The sequence below is a fragment of the Falco punctatus genome, assembly GCF_963210335.1.
Source record: "Falco punctatus genome assembly, contig: scaffold_27, whole genome shotgun sequence".
Lineage (NCBI taxonomy): Eukaryota > Metazoa > Chordata > Aves > Falconiformes > Falconidae > Falco > Falco punctatus.
Genome location: NW_027660117.1, coordinates 2,292,603 through 2,303,913, shown reverse-complemented (window position 1 = coordinate 2,303,913; position 11,311 = coordinate 2,292,603). Strand labels below are relative to the sequence as shown.

Sequence of the window (11,311 nt, the reverse complement as noted above, 5' to 3'; positions counted from 1 at the left end):
GATACGGTGCCAGGAGTGAAAGAAGACAAGTTGCTTACTTTGGGGTTTTTTCTTTTATTCTTTAGAAAAGCTTTAGAGCTTCATTAACAATTTTAGTACTGTAATGATTATCAAAATGAAATGTTGTTTTCTCTATGTGATTACATTGGATTTATTTGATCCCTCAAAGTAAAGGTTCTGCTGGTGGCAGAACAACTTGCTTCTGTTCTGTATATGTATCTAAAGTGCATGTTCACAGCTGTTCCACCTTTCTGACAAAGTGCATGATGTCTTGTGCCAGAAGCTTTGGTCCCTCAAAGGCAGCAAAATGCCCTCCACGTGGCATGTAAGAGTAAGTGATGATGTTCTTGAAGACCTCCTTTGCCCAGACCCGTGGTGTATGTACTAGCTCCTGAGGAAAAAGCTGCAGTCCCTGTGGGAACATACACTGCAAACCTAGAGGACATTAACTAAGTGCCTTTTTGAAAAAAGTCCTGGGGAAATTCTATAAAAACCTCCTGACTCTAGTAATTGCCACAGTCAGCTGGCAGAGCTTCACCGCAGCGACACATTTTGTGGTTTGTACTCTGCTGAAAAGCTTTGCTTGTATTTGAGTCTCCTTGAGTATGAGAATATTATACCCAAAAACGTAAAGTAGAGCCAACTTCGCACACGGTTCAATCTTGAAACGTTTCCTATTTTTAAACTTACCTTGTTTTACAGTTTTGCGATAAATGGCAAGACGCATCACCTCTTTGTGACAGTCAGAAATGAGCCTGCTCAAGTTTACTTTAGAATTTATAGTACCAGCGTAACGAATGAGTTGAGGAAAGGTAAGCTGGCTCGGTCTACAAAGGAAAAGACTCTTCTATTTGTTTGTGTGATCAATCACATGGAATTCCGTTCTGCAGCATTTTCTGGTCAGCCTCTCTTATAGTCATCTTAAAGTCAGTGGCTGTTAGAAGGTGCTTGGTTTGTTAGAAGGTACTGCTCTCCAGATTGCTTCCCCAAGTTTGTGCTTAACACTTGTAGTCGTTAGTTTTATCCACCACTAAGCCGTATGCTTCCTAATTCAGTTTAAACGTCTCTCTTGGAAATGCTCCTGATTTTCTGTTTTGTTTTAACTGAACTGAGCCAGAGATCACATTTGTTTGGTGACTAAGTATATAGACCTGTAGTTTGAACACAAGACTGAATATAGTTTGATATGTCCGCTGCATTGTCTTGGCTACAAGCTACTTTGTGTGAATTACAGGTTCAAAAGAAAAATGACTCAACTATTTTTATCAAAAGAAAATAAGAACTTAGATTATTTTTTTTAACAACTTAAGTTTGCTGTTTTAAAGTAATCTAAATGTTTATACAGGCAAACGTGGTTCAATCTCATTTGCAAATCTTTCTTACACCTACCACTTCATTACCTGGCATCACCTGTTAGACCAGGGTCCTTGGAGATGTTCTCCTTGTAGAATCGCATTGAGGACACAATGGAGGATGTCACCCAATAAATCATCACATTGGCCAAAAGCTCATCAAGAGTGTATTTGCTATTGATAGAAAAAGATGAAGACGTTTCATTGGAAGCTGTTTCTCAATACGCTATATTGGGCTCATGCCCTGAAGAACAGTTGTTCTTGTTCTCCACTTGTTTTCAAGCAGCAAATTAATTGGCACCCATGTGCCCAGAGCAAAACTGCCCGGTGCTGAAGCAGTAGTTTGCAGGCAGTCTGCTGTGAGTTTACACTACTACTTGTCATGTGTAACCTTTCATGCTCAAAATTCAGCTTTGGCCAGTCTTTTACCTATCTCCTCATTAGTTACCATTGCTCATTCTTTTAATGAGTCCTCTCATGGAAGAGCACCTGTTTTCTTACCTTTCCAAGCCTCCATCATCTTTATGCAGAAATGATTTATCTCTCCAGGTAGAGAATTTTTCCAATATATATGCAGCAAGCCCCCCAGGGGAGTCATTCAGTCCACAACCTAATTCAAGAGAAGAAGAGAACCATTGCAGTTGCCTGGCATTGCAAATACTTCAGTGGGAGTTAAACTGGACTTACATCAATTCTTCAGAGTTTTCTATGAGAATTCAGTAAAGAGTGCGTTTTACTAGCCCTGGTAGTACTTTATTCTTGAAAAGTTCACCCCAATGGAATTTTGGCTATAACTGACAGCACTATAAAGTTGAGCAATTCCTATACAAAAGAAAATAGGAGTTAAGAAAATCCTCTGGGCTTCTTGGTAATGTGTGGCAGAAAGAGCAAATTCAGATGTAAAGGGATTACACTCTGAAAAGAAATTTCAGATAAACTGTTTGGGAGCGCTGTCCTGCTTAGGATGGCTAACTGGGACCCTGAGTGCTGTTCACTTTCTATGTAATTTAAACAACAGTGGAGTGTTGTGTATCTGCTATCTGCTCCTGCCTTTGGGGAATGCTAACAAACATTATAAACACAGCATATTATATCTGTGTTTTAACCTGTAAAACGGGTGGGGATTACTTCAGCAGTGGTAGAGCTTGCCTTGGGAAAATTCCTGTACCACACTCCAGGCTGTAGTTTTACAGTATCCTTAGAATTGCCTACTCTCAAGTGTATTTTAGTGTGACTTTAGCACTGAATGACTGCGTAGAAGATGATGCACAATGTGATTTCAATTTAATAGTGGACATATTTAATGCAAAGTAAGTTTGTGCATTGGCACAACAGTTTCCCTGTGCTGTCAGGCCTAAAGTGATTTGCTACACATCAAAGTCATGTAAATGCTTTGACCAGCAAAGGTAGGGCAGGCTAAAATGTGCCAGCTAACATATGACCCGTCTGGAGGTGAGCATTTTCTGAGCTGAAAGCTGTCTCCGAATCACTGTATTCAACTTTCATGGACTGGATGCTCAGAAATACCAGTCTTGTTTGCAGCTTACTAATGATTCAACCTGTACACATCTTAGGTACCACAGCTTCTGGTGAGTGAAAATACTGTAGCTTTGCTTTAAACCTGCCTAATGAGAACTAAACTGATAATATAGATATTTTTTGAGACTAAGCAGGGAATATGTATTTTTTCCCCCTATTTATTTTCTGCCTTTCACAGTGTGCTACAAAATCCCTGCTCTTCTTTTTTTCCAGGTTAAAGAGTCCTAGACTACGTACAGTGCTTGTAGGGAAGCTGCTTGGTCACTTTAGGGTTCTTTTTCTCCCCTTCTTGTATTCTTTTGATTATAAAATATATTAATGAAACAGGGGTGGAACAGATTCTAAATATCATGGATTTAGTGTTTTGTCTTACTCTCTTTTTGCTTTCTTTAAGAGTTTGTAAGATTCTCTTAAAGTCTGAGCTGGCTGACGTTTCAAAGCACTGTCCTTGACTCTTGGATTCTCTCACATAGCAGCAACCAAACTAGAGCCCATTGTGATTTTCTTCCTCTGCTTAAATTGCTTTGGTCTTTGTTGACATCAGTTTTTATTGGCCAGTTTAATCAACCAGTCACTTAACTGCAGAGAGTTACCAAACCATTTATCTTTAGATTAAACCAAACCCTGGATAGGTGTCAGATTTTCACTTAACCATTAACTTTTATCTGTAGAGAAATTAAGATCATATTGAAAGGTACGGGTGCCAGCACAGATTTTTGTGATACTCTCTCTCCCCTGGAACTTGCTTACTTATTTATATTCATGAATTCTCATGTTAACTAGTTATTAACCCATGAACTTTATCTTTTTCTTAAGGCAGTTTAATGTCTTTAAGAACACTGGGGGAAGGAACCTCAACAAAAATTTTTTTGGAAATTAAATATGTTCCATTACTAGATCCACAGCTTCTTGATCCTGCCAGAGCTCTGATATTTGAAGCATGATTTCCCTGTGATATTATCACCTGTAAATGAATTCTCCTTTTAAAAACATTTCTGATAGTTTTCTGATCAGACACTAGACATACTGGTCTTTGTTTTTCTGGGGGCTGTCTTCATTGTTTGGCTTTTGAAAAGAAAACCCCAAAAACCCCAACCTGGTCTCTGGTTTGTCTCCTTTTATTTCTCTGATATTGCAATCAGTTCAAGCAACAGACTAGGCATTAGCTGACGTTTCACTTTGAGTTTCCTCTTTTCCAGTTAAATGCCAGGATGGGGTGCTATTCCTTCTATGGTCTCCGTACCTGATGCCAGTCTGAGACAACTCTGCTGTCTTTCCTGATGAGGGTTTATTTCAATAAAGGAATACCCCATAATCTTTGATAATATTATACAAATAAATCATGTAACTTTTCTGAGATGGCCATACCTTTCTTCAGACTCCTTATCTACTGGTCCCACTACATCATGCTTCTGGCTTCAGGCATTATGGCTGTGTTTACCTTTCTGCAAGTTTCACATTGCACTTGCTTATGGTATTTTTCTTGTTTTCATCCACATTTATTTCTAGAAGCTTCAATGTCAGGGTCCTGTGCTTTACTTTAAGAGGCTTTTTGCAAAGGGTTTCTTTGCCATAGAGAAGTGGTATGCCATTTAACAGACCTTGAAAAGTGATATTTGTAGTCTCCGTCTTTCTTTAAGCGGTTCCTTTTCACTTCCTTTTACACAGCTCTTGTCCCCATGTCTTGCATTCAGTCACCAGAATTCATTGCTTCTCAAACATGGTTGGCTTTTGTTCAACTATGTGTTTATACGCCTTAAGCAGTCAGTATACAAAGTTCATAGTGATATAGAGAAGGTTCATTACCTGCAGTGTCTGGTTTGGTGGCTTGGATGTGTAAGTATCCAGACTCTCGCAATAGTTCATGTATATTCTTCTGGATGAAAGGATACATATGTCGAACATCTTCCCTAGTAAAGCCTATGAGCCATGGTATATAAGCCCCAAGCATCACGGAAATCATCCTTCTCAAACCTTCTCTGCCAGCGAAGATAAGATTCACAGATCTGAAATCAAGTTAATGAATAGAAGGTTAAATCAAGCCATTTTCTGTTTCCAAATTTTCTAGAAAATAAGTCTGACGGGAGCTGTAATAGAAGCATTTCACTAAGCCAAATACATAAGCCCTTCACATTTATCGTGATTTCCAAAAAAAATTTGGGAGAGTTAAAAATGGTACAGCTGGTGCCATCTCCATCCAGGAAAGTCCTATACTTCGTGGTACTGATCAGCTGCTGAAAGGCTGAGCTCCTTCCTTTTCTCCCTGCCAATTTTAAATTTATCTCCTTCCTGATTTAGAATGATGATCCTTGAGGTCTCAAATCAAAATGCAGCAGAGCTTACTTCCATGCCTAGTGAAAGAGAAGCCAAACAGCACTCCATTTTTCTCTGTACAACTCTTCCCTAGATAAGGGAGGCCAACAGCATCCTGGCTTGTGTCAGAAATTGCGTGGCCAGCAGGACAAGGGCAGTGATGCTGTACCCAGCACTGGTGTGGCTGCACCTCGAATACTGTGTTCGGTTTTGGGCCTCTCACTACAAGAAAGATGTGTCCAAAGAAGAGCAACGGAGCTGGTGAAGGGTCTAGAGAACAAGTCCTATGAGAAACAGCTGAGGCAACTGGGCTTGTTTAGTCTGGAGGAAAGGGGGCTTGGGGGAGACCTTCTTGCTCTCTAAAACTACAGGAAAGGAGGTTGTAACAAGGTGGGTGTTGGTCACTTTTTCCCAGGTAACAAGTGAGAGGATGAGAGGAAATGGCCTCAAGTCGTGCCAGGGGAGGTTCAGATGGGATATCAGGAAAAATTTCTTCACTAAAAGGTTTGCCAAGCATTGGAACAGGCTGCCCAGGGAAGTGGTAGAGGTATTTAAAAGGTGTGTAGATGTGGCACTTAGGGACCTGGTTTAGCAGTGGACTTGGCAGTGTTAGGTTTATGGTTGGACTCAATGATCTTCAAGGTCTTTTCCAACCTAAATGCTTCTATGATTCTATGAAATTTAGAAAGCGTGAGAATGCAAATACCACTGTCAATGCAAAGCACGTGAATATGACTGAATGCACAGGGGTGGGGATACCCCTGGAGAAAACAAAGCAGAAGGCGATGAGAGGCAGGGCAAACAGAAGGCAGGACCCGGACCGTGGAGCCAGAAGGTAGGGTAAGAACTGGAGAAACCTTCTCTGCACTGATTCCCTTTGCTACTCACTGTGGCAGCATCTGGGCCATGTTTGTGGTAATAAGAGATCCCCAGTCTTCTCCCTGTAGGTAGTATTCTTTGGAGCCCAATCTATTCATCAGCTTATGAAATTTCCGAGCAGTTGCTTTGCTGTCAAAGCCTGTAGGTAAAGAGAAACAGAGGAAACCTGTTTGTCTTGGTGTATCATCCCCTGGCCAAAGATCATGGTCTGACAGAGGCACATGAGTATGCTGCTGTGTAAAGGCACAGTGTGCTATGCTGCTCTGCCTTGCTCCTTGGCAATACAGTGAACACAAGATGGAAATTCAGTGGAAAGTGGATAAAGTGGAAAGCAGACCTGGTTTCCAGCTACCATTACCTTCCAGATCTCCACAGCCAGCCCCAGAGCCTCAGCCACATGGGTGTTAGTGCAGAGCCAAGCATCTGCATTCACAAACTGCATTCCCTGGTGAGGGCCAGGGATGACTGAGGCTCCAAGAACCTGGCAATTCCAACAGCGCCTTTTCATCGCTCACCTTTCTGGTGTGGTGCCTCAGAGAAGCCATATCCTGGGATGGATGGGCAGATGACCTCAAACACCATGTCACCCTCATTCAGGCCATGCTCAGCTGGCTCTGTGAGTAGAGCGATGGTCTTGTAGAACTCGTAGAAGGAGCCAGGCCAGCCGTGGACCATCAGCAGAGGTTGAACAGCTCAACTGTGAGGGACATAGGAGGGCTTCACGTGGATAAAATGGATATCAATCCCTGCCACACATCCAGACAGATAAATTAAAGCCTTAGTTCCATCACAGTTTCTGTTCCAAACTCTGAAGAAGGAGGGTGGCAAAACTGTGATTAGCATTCACAGCAGAAGGTACACAATCAACCCATGGCAAGAAGATGCCTAGCTGAAAGGACATGCCTGGTATTTTACCTGTGTCTCATCTTTTACTTACAGACAGAGGTATTGATCCCAGTCCCAGTTACTGGGGTCACAGGAGACTGAGCATCCACCTCCTGAGAAATTGGTCTTACAGTATATAAGTACAGCTGCACTTCAATGAATAGCATAATGCAGCTAAGACACGTGCAAAAACATGACTAAATTACAAAATGTGTGGGTGATAAAAAGAGAAACATGGAAAAAGTAAGCGCAGGATATAAGTTTAACCTGCAGATCACTTATCTAAAGTCTGGCTAACCTCACCTGGCTAAACTGGGTGGTGGTGGTGGATATTCCAACCTCAGGGCCTGGGTAAATTTTACAGTTTTCAAAGGTGGCTTCAAGGCAATAGCAGAAGAAAACCTCGTTGTTATTTAGTGCAGGTTCAGAGCCAGATGAAGCCCATCTTCAAGCAGATCTAATCTTATCACCACTGTGCAATGATCTTAATCTATAGAGGGTTACTAATAACATAGCCTCCACTACTGATCCTTCATTAAGCTGTTATGCACACTGTTGTCTTAATAGAGTAACCTCTTAAAGCCCCCCATTCTCTCTGTGCATTTCAGAGTGAGACCTGCTCAAGCCACAGAGACCCCCTCACCTTCAATGGTGGTTCGGAAATGGGGATATTTGTTCAGGATTTCCACTTGCTTGCGCCGGTCAAACGGGTTCCTCCAGTAGGCCACCACCTTCTGCAGGTAGCTGGAGGTGAAGCCGTAGCGGAAGGCAGCCCCTTCCAGCTGCGGTGTGTAGCGGGCCTGCTCCAGGCGGCGATGCAGGTCCTGCGGACAGGAGCTCTTGCAAGGCTGGCCAGATGCCTGCATGTGCCCTATGCTAAGGCAGGCATGAACAGGCTCTCCTGGCTCCACCGGCTTCTGTGTCTCTCTCTGGGACACCACAAGCCCTCCTGAAGCAGTGCCATACTCTGTATAACTTCCTGAATCATTTATATGGAGAATATATTTCTCTACAGGTTAGCAGTTCCCCTAGGGCACCCAGGAGTAGTGGGTTCTACGCTTGCCTTACTGCTAACTCGCTTTAGGGTTTTGGGCACTAGGAACTTGCCAGCACTGCCAGCTGAGAGAAGAATAAGCAGCTCAGCCTGTGCTACCGACTGCTAGTTGGCCAGATAATTAGTGACAGGCTTGTAGGGACAGAAGGAAGGACCCCATCCTTCTTCACCCTTCCAACCCTGTCCTCTGCGGAAGCCCCTCAGTCCTGCCCTACTGGTGCCTTTGCTATCCCGGTGCCCTCCCACCCCATTCCACCACTGCAGACCTGCTGTCAAATTCTGCTGCTCAAAGCATGGCCTTTCTGCAGGAGCAGCCCCAGGTTGCATTGAGAGTCTGTGGTCTCAGAAAGCATAAAGACATTGCAGTGAATCTGAGCTCAAATCCCATTCATAAAGGGCAGTGAGCCAGAGCATCATCTAACGGACCTGCGCTGGCTATTGCCCCCAAGGCATCACCTCAAAGCAGTAAGGTGGGTGATAAACTGGCTCCACCTCGCAGCTTTCTGCCCCTCCTTACCTCCCAGGCACGGGCACCTCAATTTCTTTGTCAGATGTTTCAGTCTTGAAGGGACAGATACTTTCATCTTCTTTCCCTTTTAGAGGTCTTTCATCTGAGCCCCACCATCCATTGCCCATTTCAATAGTCTTGATCTTGTGTCTAGACCTCAGCCAGTAAACCAGCATCCCTCCAACGCCCAGAGCGGCCACAGGGACCAGGACTGCATTCCTCTGAGAACATTCGAATGACCTGGGGAGGCATAAAATTGTTTGCGCCCAACAGAAGTGTCAAGGGTAAAGGGACTATGCTGAGGCTTGTAGTCACATTGGTTGGACGTGAGTAACAAACCCCATGCAGTCAGCAGGGGCTGGGTGTTTCTGTTATTTTTGAAGATCGCAGGCAGGATTTGTGGCAGGGTTACATCTACCAGTGTTTCTTAGGGACCTTAAGCCTTTGCTGATCAGGACTTGTTAATCACAAGGCTTCTCTGTCCCTCTCCTTATGTACCAGGTGTGCCCTGGGAGACAAGGATCAGTAGGATCTGGATCTATCTGTTTTAAGGCAGGTACTGAAGTGAATGGGATAGTAGCACCTGGACAGCTTCAGGAATAAAAACTGCACAGAGTGGGCTGAGGAGCAGAGACAAGAGTTTTCAGCTGCTGGAGACAGCTGGATGTGCTAGACATGCCCCTTGACTGTGCTACATACATAGCTCCCCTACAGATTCAGTCATCTTTTAGGGCAACGCTAGCCCTCCACCATAGCTGTCCATAGGTAAAGGTCTCAACTTGTCTGTCTGGTGCCTCTTTTTCTTACCTAGACAGCAAAGTTTCAGACTTTCTTGAGGTGTAGGAGCTAAGGCGCCAGAGCTGGATTTAACAGACAGACAGCAATGTTTTAAAACCGTTCAAACCCTTCAGCAATCAGTCCTAAATGTAGTGTCCCTTCCCATCCCCCTGACCTGTGCCTCAAGCTCTCCAGCTTCCCTTGGGGATTAGCAGAGCTGTCTGGGGCTATTGCAGGGGGCTCAAAGAAGACTGTGAATGAAGATTTTTTGTCATACAGGGTATGGAAGGGACTATGCTGTGCCCCAACCCAGGTGCTAATAAAAAGTGAACTCCTCAGCACAGAGCAGCTATTTCACTTACCTGATCCAGGACAAGGTGCCATCCCTAGAAAATGGGGGTGGGGGTGGGGTGGGAAAGATTCTTGGTCTGATAGTGTTGTCTGAATGGTACCATCCCTTGGGGATGGTGTAAGGAACATCCCCTGCCAGCACCATTTACCGTGCAGCCATGGGATCACAAGCTGTTCAGCTGGCTGGCAACAGAGACAGTGTTTCTGGGCTGTGTTTTAGCTAGATAGTTTGTCACCATAATATTCCCGCCTTCAGCACAATTTAGATAAAAGGCACTGAACAACTGGGTAGGTGTCCTTGCGGTGTTTCATCCTACAGAGGGCTGTGTTACTTCAGCCAAGTAAATAGTTTATTTTGGCAGCTGTGTAGCGATAGGTGCCCAGCCTTGGCAGGGGACTTCCAAGCTCAAGGGTTACTCTGCTGCCAGCCACGTGGTACTCATCCTGCCCAGGGCTGGCATGAGGAGCAGCTTGTGGGACCCTTCCCTGTTCAGGTTCAGTGAGCTGCTGTACCTTTGCTATTTCCAACTACTCCTGACTGGATACCAAGCTTTTAGGTCTCATCTGCCCGCAAGAAAAAGGAAACATCCTCGTTGGTTCTCTTTTAGCCTGGTAGATTCTCTTGCAAGAAAAGCAGAATCTAAAATCTACCAAAAAGTTAGAAGCAACAGAGAAAGTCTTGTTACTCTGCAGCTAGATGAGGAAGCTGTTTGGTGTCATAATTACGATGCCTTGAGACAAAAAAAAATTAAAAAGGACAGGAAACTCCATGAAAAACCAAGTCCACTGGGTGTTTCCTGTTGCCTGGTACCCTTTCCCACTGCTACCTGTGATGCAGAACACAGTGCCTGTACTGGACACCCCAGCAGTAGTGAAGGCAATTGGGTAATTGATCTCTGAGACAGTCTATGTGATTTTTAAGGAAGTATCTCCTGAAACCACTCCCAGACAAAGAAGACCAAGAGCTCCTAAGAGTAAACAGTGTCAGCCTCCACCTCCCTGGAGGCTGAGTAGCTTATGCAACAAGTAATAACAACCCCCTGCACTTATATCCTGGAGTTTAGTGAGTCAGAGGCACGAAACCAGTTATCACGGCAACAGCACAAACTCGGCACTGCTAACAAAGCAAGCATGTCCCAGAAACAGCTCTCTGAGTGGCACAGAACAAGGCTCAGTCTTATAAAACCTCCTCCCTACCCATGCTCAGGAAAGCTCAGCTGCATGCTCCCACCCACCGATGGCCTGGTGGACCCCACCGGGCCTTTCTCCTGCCCCAACCCTGGGGACCCCTGTTTAGAGTCCCTCCTCCCTGTGCCAAAGAGATCTCACCAGGCGTTTGGAAGCATCTCCTGCCACATGTCCGCTCCTCCTCGCCTAGCCACAGCTCCCAGCGAAACAACCCAGGTGTCTCCTCTGCTGGCTTTCTCTTCCGCAGCGACACTCTCCTGGTGACAATGCAAGCTACATCAACCGTCAGTGCCACCTATTGCCTAAACGTGCGCTTGCAAATCAAGTTCAGCAAGAGACAAATGCCAGGTCCTGCACGGGGAGGGAACAGCTCCGTGCATCAGCACAGGCTGGACGCCAGATGCATAGAAAGCAGCTCTGCAGAGCCTGGCCTGAGGTCCTCAGCTGAGCCTGAGTCAACAAGGT

General features: G+C 44.7%; 1 pseudogene across 1 annotated transcript; it reads right to left on the bottom strand.

Moving 5' to 3' along the window:
* Positions 1 to 220: 220 nt before the first annotated feature.
* Positions 221 to 8,802, bottom strand: LOC308057967 (epoxide hydrolase 1-like; annotated as a pseudogene). Its single transcript has 8 exons — positions 8,557 to 8,802; positions 7,612 to 7,792; positions 6,599 to 6,829; positions 6,093 to 6,222; positions 4,698 to 4,897; positions 1,854 to 1,962; positions 1,401 to 1,526; positions 221 to 435 (listed from the first exon to the last, which is right to left on the bottom strand). The product of its transcript is annotated as an epoxide hydrolase 1-like (transcript).
* Positions 8,803 to 11,311: the final 2,509 nt, after the last annotated feature.